An 11588-nucleotide genomic window follows, 5' to 3' on the forward strand; every position below is an offset into this window, starting at 1 on the left:
TTCAAAGTAAGTATTTTAATAATATATTACTACCGAGTAATCGGATATTAGTATTTGTTTTAATAATTATGTTGTACCTCCAAAGAGAGTAGGCAAAACAAAAGATTGATTTCAGAGTAAAATTCTATCATATTATTGATGTTGTACTTCTAAAAAGGAAGTTGGTTACAGATTAACATTTATTTCTTATATAATTCAATATTTGTCGAAAGTTTAGTGATAGTAGACATCTTTAACAACAATTAAGTTACTAATACTACTACTACTCAAGAAGAAGTTAATGTTATGTTGTACTAAGCCAAAAATTTATCTAAGTCATAGTTATATAAAACTCAGAGTGATAAAAGGAGCTCAATTATGCAAATTACTTAAAAAAATATATCAAAAACTTTAGGAGAAAATAAGCTGTCTTGAAAATTAGTTGGTAGATAAACTCGGAGTGATAAAAGGAGTGATATATAATGGTAGTACTATTGTGCGATAGTTTAAAAGACTTATCTCAGCTAGATTTGAGTTTTAACGTATTCAAAAAATTAAAATGAAGCTCAGAAACATTGAAAAAACACTCATAAATAATATTATATTATACACATTATATGATAGTAGTACATAATGCTAAGAGTAACAAACATAAATATAAAAATTGATTGAAGAAAGATAAGCAATTTATACCGAAAAAGGATATAATTTCAACGTTAAAATTATTGATCATCATATAAAAGGACTAATTGAAATTAATTTCTTACGAAATCTGCACATAATTCTGAAGTCATACTGTACTTATGACGATGGGCATACATTTTGCACATGCAAGGACATTATCGTCACTGTTCAATTCAATACAAAGTGGCCCGATAAATTGTAATCTCAATTTCAACCATATTACAAATTTATAAAGCAAGAGTTAATCTTACTAAGATTAGACGAAACTTATTATAGAAATGTATTTTAAGCATAGTTGAATCGACGTGGAGTTACCGTTTGAATTGAGTCTTTTCATGAGCATTCATGTTTTCCGTTCGTTGAAGCTCGATGGATTACTTAGCTTCATATTTTAAGATCCATCGTTAATCCACTATAACGTTTTGTATATCAGAATCCAATTATATAAGGGGTACTGTGTTGCATGTTAATTATTAGATGTAAGTTCTACCACAATTAAAGGAGAATCAAATTTGAAAACCGTGCAACGCTACTAATTCTAAAAATCAGAATTATATTCTTGCATCAGGTTACCTTTCAGGGAGAGAAGCTTGATATTGAGATAAACTCCGGCATGATTCAGAAATTTTATTCAGTGTCGGATCCCTTTCAAAAAAAAAAAAAAAAAAAAAAAAAAAAAATTAGTGTCGGATATTTGGATTGCAGGGTAACCAAAATAGGGTGAGTAACATACCACTCAAGATATGTGCACATCATTCGTTTCATTCCCACACCGAGGTCCCTTTTTTTTGGTTCATTTCCGTCTACCACCTTTTGGGAAGTTTTTGCTTAAATGGAGTTGAAACCGGAACTATTTAACAAAATGTTGTCGGTTTCAAACTATTTACCAAAAATGGGTTCACATCATTATTTCCGCATTTTTTTTGGATGATTTCTTAGTTTTTCGCTGTGTGGTACAGCTAGAAGTTGCTTGCTATAACAAGGTGTTTGACAAGCTACTTTGTCCCCGCCGTTCTCCTTGCTCCGACCACCAAATAACGAAATGCCACCACCGTTCTCTTCTTCTAACTTCTCTTATCATACACAAATCTTTGTTTGAGTTATTAGTTCAATGTTTTGTGCAAAATACGGCCCGCAATATCACCCGTCCACTAACGATTTCGGTTTCGGCAATTCATTTATATTGTCTTAAGCTGATTGTTTGTTCGTATGAACTCATTTTTTATGTAATTCAACTTTACTAAAAAACAGTCCTTCCCATATTAGACCTGTTACAGTACCTCGCCGCCTCATCCAACATTAGCAGGACGCTTGAGGCAATTGGTAATGCGATTGTCGCTGTATAAATGCACCATTGTTACAGGAATACTTCTAGGTAGTACGGTTTGTATTTCACACTTTCATTAAGCACATCATTACCAAACTACTAACATGATTTATCAACTAATGATTATAAATCAACCAAGAATTCAATTACAAAAAAAAACGAGTTCATACGATACAAACAATCAGCTTAAGACAATATAATTGAATTGCCGAAATCGTTAGTGGCGGGTGATATTGCGGGCCATTTTATGCACAAAACATTGAACTAATAACTCAAACAAAGATTGGTGTATGATAAGGGAAGTTAGAAGAAGAGAATGGTGGTGGCATTTCGTTATTTGGTGGTCGGAGCAAGGAGAACGACGGGGACAAAGTAGCTTGTCAAACACCTTGTTATATAGCAAGCAACTTCTCGCTGTCCGACACAGCGAGAAACTAAGAAATCATCAAAAAAAAATGCGGAAATAATGACGTGGACCCATTTTTGGTAAATAGTTTGAAACCGACACCATTTTGTTAAATAGTTTCGGTTTCAACCCCATTTAAACAAAAACTTCCACCTTTTGGTCCTCTCCCCATTCTCAACTTTCATGTCTTCTTTTCCTTTCTCTAATATCTTTCCACAGCCACACCTTTTCTCCTATCTCTACTTTCTCGTATCTCTTGCCACATACACCACACATTTTTCCTTTGCTTTCATTCCCACAAACGCTAATTCTGATGAGGACGACAACCTAAACTATGCCAGCAAAGACACTGAAATCAGTGGCAGCGGTACTAATCTTGTTATAAAGATTTATAAATATATCTGAATCTCACAAGAATAACCATGATTTGCGTAACAGAAATAACTTCTTTTGCCAAAATGTGATAGTCTTTCGTTTTATCCACATTTTGTCTATGGAGACCACACTACAGAGTTTGTGACTACAGATGTATTATTATCACACTGTCTAGGACCATGTATGTACTATTATTTTCTTATTCTTATGTTCTCAGGTGTTGATGGAGTCATGACATTCTTGTTGCTAGAAAGGTTAGTTATGTGTCAGGATGATGAAGTTATGCCATTAGGGCATATTGTGACATTACGGCATATTGTGTACTGTATAACTGATTGATTATTTTGCAGTGCAAGGATGATGAAGTTGTTGTTAACGAACTAGGACACCAGATACTAGAAAGGTTATGTCCTAAACTTTGCTAAACTAACACTAAACTTAGTCAAATTTACTGTAATTATTCAGTTATGTTTACACGAGGGGGGTTTAGTTTATTTTTTTCCTGTTTGTATTTAGTGTATTTGAAGCCAAACTAGCCATTGAGTTACTAGTCTCCGAGCTCCATCTTTTATATGAGCTAAAACCTATCTATATGGTTACTTGTTGGAGGTGAGGGGGTGCTACAAAAGAGTAAATAATAGTTTATAAACTATTTACTCAAAGTAAATAGTTAACAAAAGCAAATAAAAATCAAGCTACGATACATTCCAATTCCTGTTAGCCAAATCATGGACTGTTGATCCTCTTTCTGGCCAAGTTTGTAGATTTTTTTCTCAAATAGGGTTTAAAACCAAACTAATTCACGCTTTAGGGCCCATTTCAAACTATTTTCTCCCAATGGGTCCACGTCATCGTTTTTTTATTTTTTGCAAAACTTAGCCAAATCGCTACCCCAACTAGCGATTTGCACCAAGCCAGCATAACATTTGCTTCTCTTTCTCTTTGCCATTCACGCGTCTCACTTTCGATACAACCGTTCTCCTTTATCTGTCTACCGTTTTGCATGATTTTTGTGCAGTTAGATTCCTTTCACGGTAAACTACACATTAGTAGCATAATATTTCAGTTTCTTCATCTTCAGTGGGTTCCTCTAAGGGCTTTAGTATTGTTTGTCACGACAAGTAGCAAAGTGTTGGATCACCTATTTAAGCAATTCTCAACTTGCAAGTTCTCATTAAAATCAAACATTTACCGAAGTCTTGCGTTAATTAACTTTTATTATCTAAAATCTTAAGCCATTTTAATCAGTATTATTCAAAAAGTTTTATGAAGAAAACTAAATAGAGCTTAATGATGAAGTGGAGTACTATTCAACTTATGAAATCGTCGTAACTAATATGCTACAAAATGATTATTGCTATATGGTAAACAATGTGTGTGCCTCGCCATTTGTCTTCTTATTTAAGACTTTCGTTTTAACTTAAAACGGTTCTCACACTCGACTAAAATAGATGCGAAAATGAAGGGAGGTTTTAAAAGGACTTACGTTTAGACGGTCTTAGGAGGACCACGTAAACATAATTAGATGGGGTGCTGCTTACACTACTTACTCCCATTACCGCAACACATACAATAACGATTCATTGCAAGTTTTTTTATGGAGAGAGATCAGTCGTATGAGTGGCTACTTGACTCGTTTGTGTTCCTTAGATATGAGTATAAGACATTTCTCTTTTGTTTTTCGTAGAAAGGGCAAAGAGCTTCACAAGTCTAAGTTGTGGTCTATTTACTATAAATAGACTTGTCTTTGTAGTTTGATGATTCACATCAATACAATATTTCACTTTCCTCTGTTTACTCTTATATGTGGTATCAGAAGACCAAGTTTTGATCCACAATCAAAAAAAAAAAAACAAAACAAACAAAAACCAAAAAAAAATCAAATCACTCGCCACTACCATACCTTCCTGTTGACCAAAGAAAGTCAAAACAAACAAAAAATTAGACCCTGCAACTTTCCTCCTTCGTGAACGAAAACAACCAAAAACCCCAATTCAATTTAGAATTGCCAGACACTCAAAGTCCCAACAAATCATCCCAAATTAATTGACGAAAATGGCAGGAAATGGAGCCAATTCTTCAACCCAACCCTTAATTCCAGTTTTTAAGGGGGGAAAATATCATATATGGAGTCTTAAAATGAACTATGTTCAGGTCTCAAGAGTTATGGGACTTGGTGGAGAACGGTTATACAGAACCGACTCCGGCACCGACCATGCCTGATCAGCAACTGAAGGAGACTCGCAAACGAGATGCAAAAGCGTTGTTCTTCCTCCAGTCCGCACTTGATGATGACATTTTTCCGCGCATTTCAGGAGCAACAACATCTCATGAAGCATGGGAGATACTCAAACAAGAGTATATGGGTGACGAGAGGGTGATTAAGGTACGTTTACAAACTCTCCTTCGCAATTTTGCTGCCTTGACAATGGGGGATACGGAGTCTGTGGAATCTTATTTGTCGAAAGTGACTGAAATTGTTAGTCAAACGAGGTCATTTGGTGAAACTATGACTAGTGAGACGATTGTTAGTAAAGTCTTGCGTAGTTTAAATGATAAATTTGATCATATTGTCCCTGTGATAGAGGAATTAAAGGACTTGTTTAAATTTACCTTTGATGAATTAATGAGTTCTTTGTTAGCTCATGAAGAAAGGGGTCGTAAATCGGTTTCCAAAGTAGAGGAAAAAGTTTTTTCAGTGCAGGATGAGTCTTTTTCTAAGGGGAAGGCTGACGGTACAGGAAGGGGAAATGGTCGTCGCGGCCGAGGTCGTGGTGGTAGAGGACGCGGACGAGGGCATTCCGGTAATAATCTGATACAATGCGATGCTGCAAAAAATATGGCCACAAGGAAGCCGATTGTTGGTTCAATCCAAAGAATGACCAAGGCAAATTTTGTTTGAGAAAATCGATGAGGATGCCAAATTATTCATGGCTCATTCTCGCAACTGTGACGCCACCAAGGCACCTGGTTCATCGACAAAGTGGTCGCTCCAACCATATGTCCTGCTCAAAATCATTGTTCAAAGACCTTGATGAAACAATGAAAAGCGAGGTCCGACTTGGTGACAACAATCCTGTTCAAGTTGAAGGCAAAGGGACAAGAGTGATTAAAACCAAACAAGGTGATACAAAATTCATTTCTAATGTTAATTTTGTTCCTAGTTTAGCCTACAATTTGCTAAGTGTTGGCCAGCTGATGAGTAGTGGTTATTCGGTTGTGTTTGAGGATCAGTTATCCACTATTAGTGACAAAAAAACGGGTAAAAATGTAGCTATTGTTTCCATGACTCAAAATAGAATGTTTCCCCTTGATGTGTCAAATGATGTTAGTAGTGCTTTAGTTGCTAAGGGTGATGATTAAACTAAGCTTTGGCACTTACGTTTTGGACATCTTAATGTGAAAAGTTTAAAACTTTTGAGTCAAACTGAAATGGTAGTTGGATTACCGAAAATTGGTGAACATGGTTTCTGTGAAGGGTGTGTATATGGTAAACAATGCAGGCTGCCATTTCCAGTTGGAAAGGCTTGGAGGGCTTCAAATTTTCTTGACTTGGTTCATACAGATTTATGTGGGCCGATGCAAACTGAGTCTGTTGGAGGTAGTCGCTACTTTATGCTGCTCACTGATGATTATACTAGAATGATTTGGGTTTATTTCTTACAAGTAAAATCAGAAGCTTTTGGTTATTTTAAGAAATTTAAGCTCCTTGTTGAAAATCAAAGTGGCAGGAAAATAAAGGCTCTCCGAAGTGATCGTGACGGTGATTTTTTGTCTAATGAGTTCAATATTTTCTGTGATGAGTATGGTATACGCAGGGAACTCACAACACCTTACACGCCCGAACAAAATGGTGTGGCGGAACGCAAGAATCGTACTGTGGTCGAAATGACCAGAAGCATGCTAAAAGCTCGGGGCCGCCAAACAAGTTCGGGGTCGCCGTAGCTACTCTTGTATACTTGTTAAATATTTCCCCAACCAGGGCAGTCATGAATTGCACACCGTTCGAAGCATGGAGGGGTAAGAAGCCTCGGGTAAGACACTTGAGAGTTTTTGGTTGTGTCGCTTATGCTTTAGTTCCTTCTACTTTACGCCGCAAACTCGATAGCGAAGCTGAAAAATATATTTTTGTTGGCTATATTAGTGAATCTAAAGCATATAAATTGTATAACCCGGTAAATGGCAAGGTGATTGTGAGCCGAGATGTTAGGTTTAATGAAGAAGAAAGATGGGTTTGGAGCGATGATGAGCAGCACCCAAAAGGAGCAGGTGTCCGTGCCTAATGAACCAGACCCTGATATGGAGCAGAATAGCAGTAGCTCTTCATCTTCCGATTCCACGCCACCTAACAGCCCTCAGAGCAGTGGTTCCAGCACTCCAATAACACCTTCATCAAGCTTATCGTCAGATTCAACAAAGAAGTATCGATCACTCAGTGATGTTTACAGAACCTGTAACTTTGCTCTCTCTGTTTCAGATCCTAACACTTATAATGAAGCCATCAAAAATGATGTGTGGTAGATTGCTATGGAAGAAGAAATAAAATCCATAGAAAAGATTGAAACTTGGCAGCTTGTGAATCAACCGAAAGACAAAAATCTTATCGGTCTGAAATGGGTTTTCCGAAGAAAATACAACTCAGATGGGAGCATTCAAAAGCACAAGGCTCGGCTAGTCGCAAAAGGATATGCTCAGCAACAAGGGGTAGATTTTGATGAGACGTTCTCACCCGTGGCACGATTTGAAACGGTACGAGTTTTTCTTGCTATAGCCGCTCAATTACAATTGCCTGTGTTTCAGTTTGATGTTAAGTCTGCCTTTTTAAATGGAGACATGAGGTATATGTCTCACAACCTCAAGGATTTGAGGTTGGCGGTAGTGAAGCGAAAGTGTACAGGTTAAAAAAGGCTTTGTACGGACTGAAACAAGCGCCCCATGCTTGGTATAGCAAGATTGACTCTTTCTTTGTAACTAGCGGATTCACGAGAAGTGAAAATGAGCCCACTCTCTACATAAAGCGCGAAGGTAATAATGATTTTCTTCTGGTTTGCCTTTATGTTGATGATATGATTTATATGAGTTCCAGTGAGTCGTTAGTTGAAGCATTTAAGTCATCCTTGAAGAGCCAGTTTGAGATGACTGATTTGGGAGCTTTAAAATATTTTCTGGGGCTTGAAATTAATCAAAGTGCAGATGGTATATTTCTATATCAAGAGAAATATGCAACTGATATGTTGAAAAAATTCAACATGTCCAACTGTGAAGCTGCAACTACACCTATGAATGTCAATGAAAAGTTACAGCGTGAAGACGGAACCGGCCCTGCAGATGGAAAATTATACAGTAGCATTGGTTGAGGTTTGAACTACCTCACTCATACTAGACAGGATATTTCTTTTCCGGTTAGTGTGGTATCGCGGTATATGCATAAACCGACAAAGCAACATCTTGGGGCAGCGAAAAGAATTCTTCGTTATGTGGCTGGAATTTTGAATGCAGGCATATGGTACACTAAAGTGTCAGACAGTAACTTCAAGTTAGACGGGTACAGTGATAGTGATCATGCTGGTTCCTTAGATGATCGTAAAAGTACTTCGGGCAATGTCTTTAGTCTCGGTTCAGGCGCGATAACCTGGAGTTCTAAGAAGCAAGAAACAGTTGCACTGTCCTCATCTGAAGCAGAGTATGCTGCTATATCTTCAGCGTCTCGTCAAGCTCTATGGCTCCAAAAATTGCTTCTTGACTTCCATGTTGAAAGAAATGAAGCTACTGTGATTTATTGTGACAATATGTCAGCGATTGCAATGGCAAAAAATCCCGCATTCCATGGAAGAACAAAGCACATTGATGTCCAATGCCACTTTATACGTCAGCTAGTAAGTGACAAAAAAATTGAGCTGATATTTTGTGGCACTAATGAACAGGTAGCTGATGTTTTTACGAAGTCGCTTCCGCAAGCTAAGCACCAATTCTTCATATCTCAACTAGGTATGACAGATTTGAATCAAGGGGTCGAATCATATAAGAGTAAACAGAGGAAAGTGAAATATTGTATTGATGTGAATTATCAAACTACATAGACAAGTCTATTGATAGTAAATAGACCACAACTTACTTGACTAAAAATAAGGAACAACTACCCACTTCTTAGGCCACTAAACCATGATTATTATTGACTCATGACTCCTACAATTACTCCAACAACACTATGACCATAACTAACAATAAGTACATGTTCCTAAACAATAGTAGGACACTTTGAATTATTTCTCAACAGTTTGTAAATACACCTACAGGTAAGACATGCCTAATCACACATTGAAAGTACCGTCATTAATGGAGATGAAGATGAAGAAACTGAAATATTATTTTACTAGTTTGTAGTTTACCGCGAGAGGATTCTAACCGCACAAAAATCACGCAAAACAGTAGAGAGATAAAGGAGAACTGATAGAATGCGGAATTGTGTTACCTCCTCATTAATCGATAAGCATATTTATAAATACAATCAGCTATGGGCCTAATCTATATAGACGGCCCTAATACCCCCCCTCAAACTGGAGCATGAAGATCAAGAATGCCCAGTTTGCGGAGGAGAATCAAAAAACGAGAAGAAACTAAAGATTTCGTAAATATGTCAGGCAATTGGTTCTCAGTCGAGACATGGTGCGGCCGAATAAGGCCATCACAAATAGCGTCACGAATGAAGTGACAGTCGATCTCGATATGCTTCGTTCTTTCATGAAAAACGGGATTCTGAGCCAGCTGTATAGCAGAAGAACTGTCGGAGAAAACATCGATAGGAGATGAGAAGGATATACCAAGACTTGTTAGTAAGCCCTTCACCCACTTGATTTCGCATAAAATGGTAGCCATTGCACGGTACTCCGCTTCAGCTGAGGAAAGAGAGACCGTATGCTGTTGTTTTGTCTTCCAAGAGATCGGTGATGCCCCAAGAAAGACTACCCAGCCAGATACGGACTTGCGTGTTGTTAAACAACCACCCCAATCGGAGTCACACCATCCACTAACTACCAGTTTGCTATCGGCCCTCAACAAAATCCCTTGACCCGGACTCCCTTTTAGATAACGAACTACCCGAAGTGTGGCATCTAAATGCTCCTTGCGCGGTGCACTCAAAAAACGAGATAGGACATGCACAACATAGGATAGATCCGGTCGCGTAACAGCAAGGTATACTAAACGGCCAACAAGACGACGATACGCCTCAATGTCGTCCAAAACAGCCCCCTTAGCAGCCCCTAGAGTATGATTGACTTCAAGAGGAGTAGACACGGGCTTAGCACCCAACAAACCAGTCTCGGAAATAATATCAAGGGCGTATTTCCGTTGACTCAAGAAAATGCCCTCCGAATTTCGGGCAACCTCAATACCAAGAAAGTACTTCAACACTCCCAAATCCTTCATGTGGAAGCACTTCCCTAGATAATTTTTAAAAGCCGAAATAGCAGCGGAGTCATTGCCCGCAATAACCAGGTCATCCACGTAAACCAAAACATGAAGACAGACATTATCACGGACATAGCTAAAAAGAGAGTAGTCATAATAGGATTGACTGAACCCGTAATTCCGCAGGGAGGCAGCCAATTTAGCAAACCAACATCGGGGGGCTTGCTTAAGCCCATAAAGAGATTTTCGGAGACGACATACCTTGCCTTCGCGACCTGTCCCAAAGCCCGGGGGAAGTTTCATATACACCTCTTCGTCAAGATCACCATGAAGGAAGGCATTGTGCACATCCATCTGATGAAGTTCCCAGTTTTTGATAACTGCAACTGCCAATAGAGAACGAACCGTAACCATTTTAATGACGGGTGCAAAAGTGTCACCGTAATCGATCCCTTCAACCTGATGATTACCAAAAATTACCAAGCGGGCTTTATATCTTTCAATGGTACCGTCTGAGTTGTATTTGATTTTATACACCCAACGGCAACCCAAAGCTTTCTTACCATCAGGGAGATCAGCAAGCTCCCAAGTAGCATTATCTTCAAGAGCTGCGATTTCATCTCGCATGGCCTTACACCAATCGGGACTAGAAAGAGCAGCGCGAAAATTGGGTGGTTCAACACCCGTAGTAATAGCTGCAAGAAAAGCTCGATGGCGCAAAGAAAAATGATGAGAAGACAAGTAATTAGCCATAGCATAGGGAGTACCTGAGGAACGAGGAGAGTCGGGAGAAGAGTCGGAATCGGAGGACGCAGCAGCGGTGGTACCAACAACATATCCTCGAAGACGGGTGGAAGGAATTTTGGGCCGCTTGCCACGACCCATGTCAGCCGTGGTGGAACCCGTACTCGCGGTATCCCCGGCAGTAGCATTTGGACTTGGACCCGTGGCAGCCATATCCGACCCAGAATCAGCAGGGGTCGAACCCACTGTGTCGGACCCATTTGGAGCACCCGAATCAGAGGCTTCTTCTAAGCTCATGTCAACGGTAGAGGAAGTAGGACCAGGAGGCTCAATGTCAAGTTCAGATACGGAATTTGTCGGAGAATGCGTAGCATCCGGAATGTAGGGAAAACTATTCTCATAAAAATATACATCCCGACTGACAAAAATTTCCCGAGTAGCTAAATCAAGTACCTTCCAACCTTTTTTATTTTGCGGATAGCCAAGAAATAAACATTTACGGCTTCGTTTAGCAAACTTATCCCCTTTGGTATTTAAATTATGAGCAAAACATAAGCAACCGAATATCCGAATTTGTTGGTAATTCGGAGCAGTCCCAAATAAATGTTCATAGGGAGTCTTATTTTGTAACAAAGGGGAGGGTGTACGATTAATTAAATAGGC

Source organism: Silene latifolia, chromosome Y (assembly GCF_048544455.1).
Source record: "Silene latifolia isolate original U9 population chromosome Y, ASM4854445v1, whole genome shotgun sequence".
Classification (NCBI taxonomy): domain Eukaryota; kingdom Viridiplantae; phylum Streptophyta; class Magnoliopsida; order Caryophyllales; family Caryophyllaceae; genus Silene; species Silene latifolia.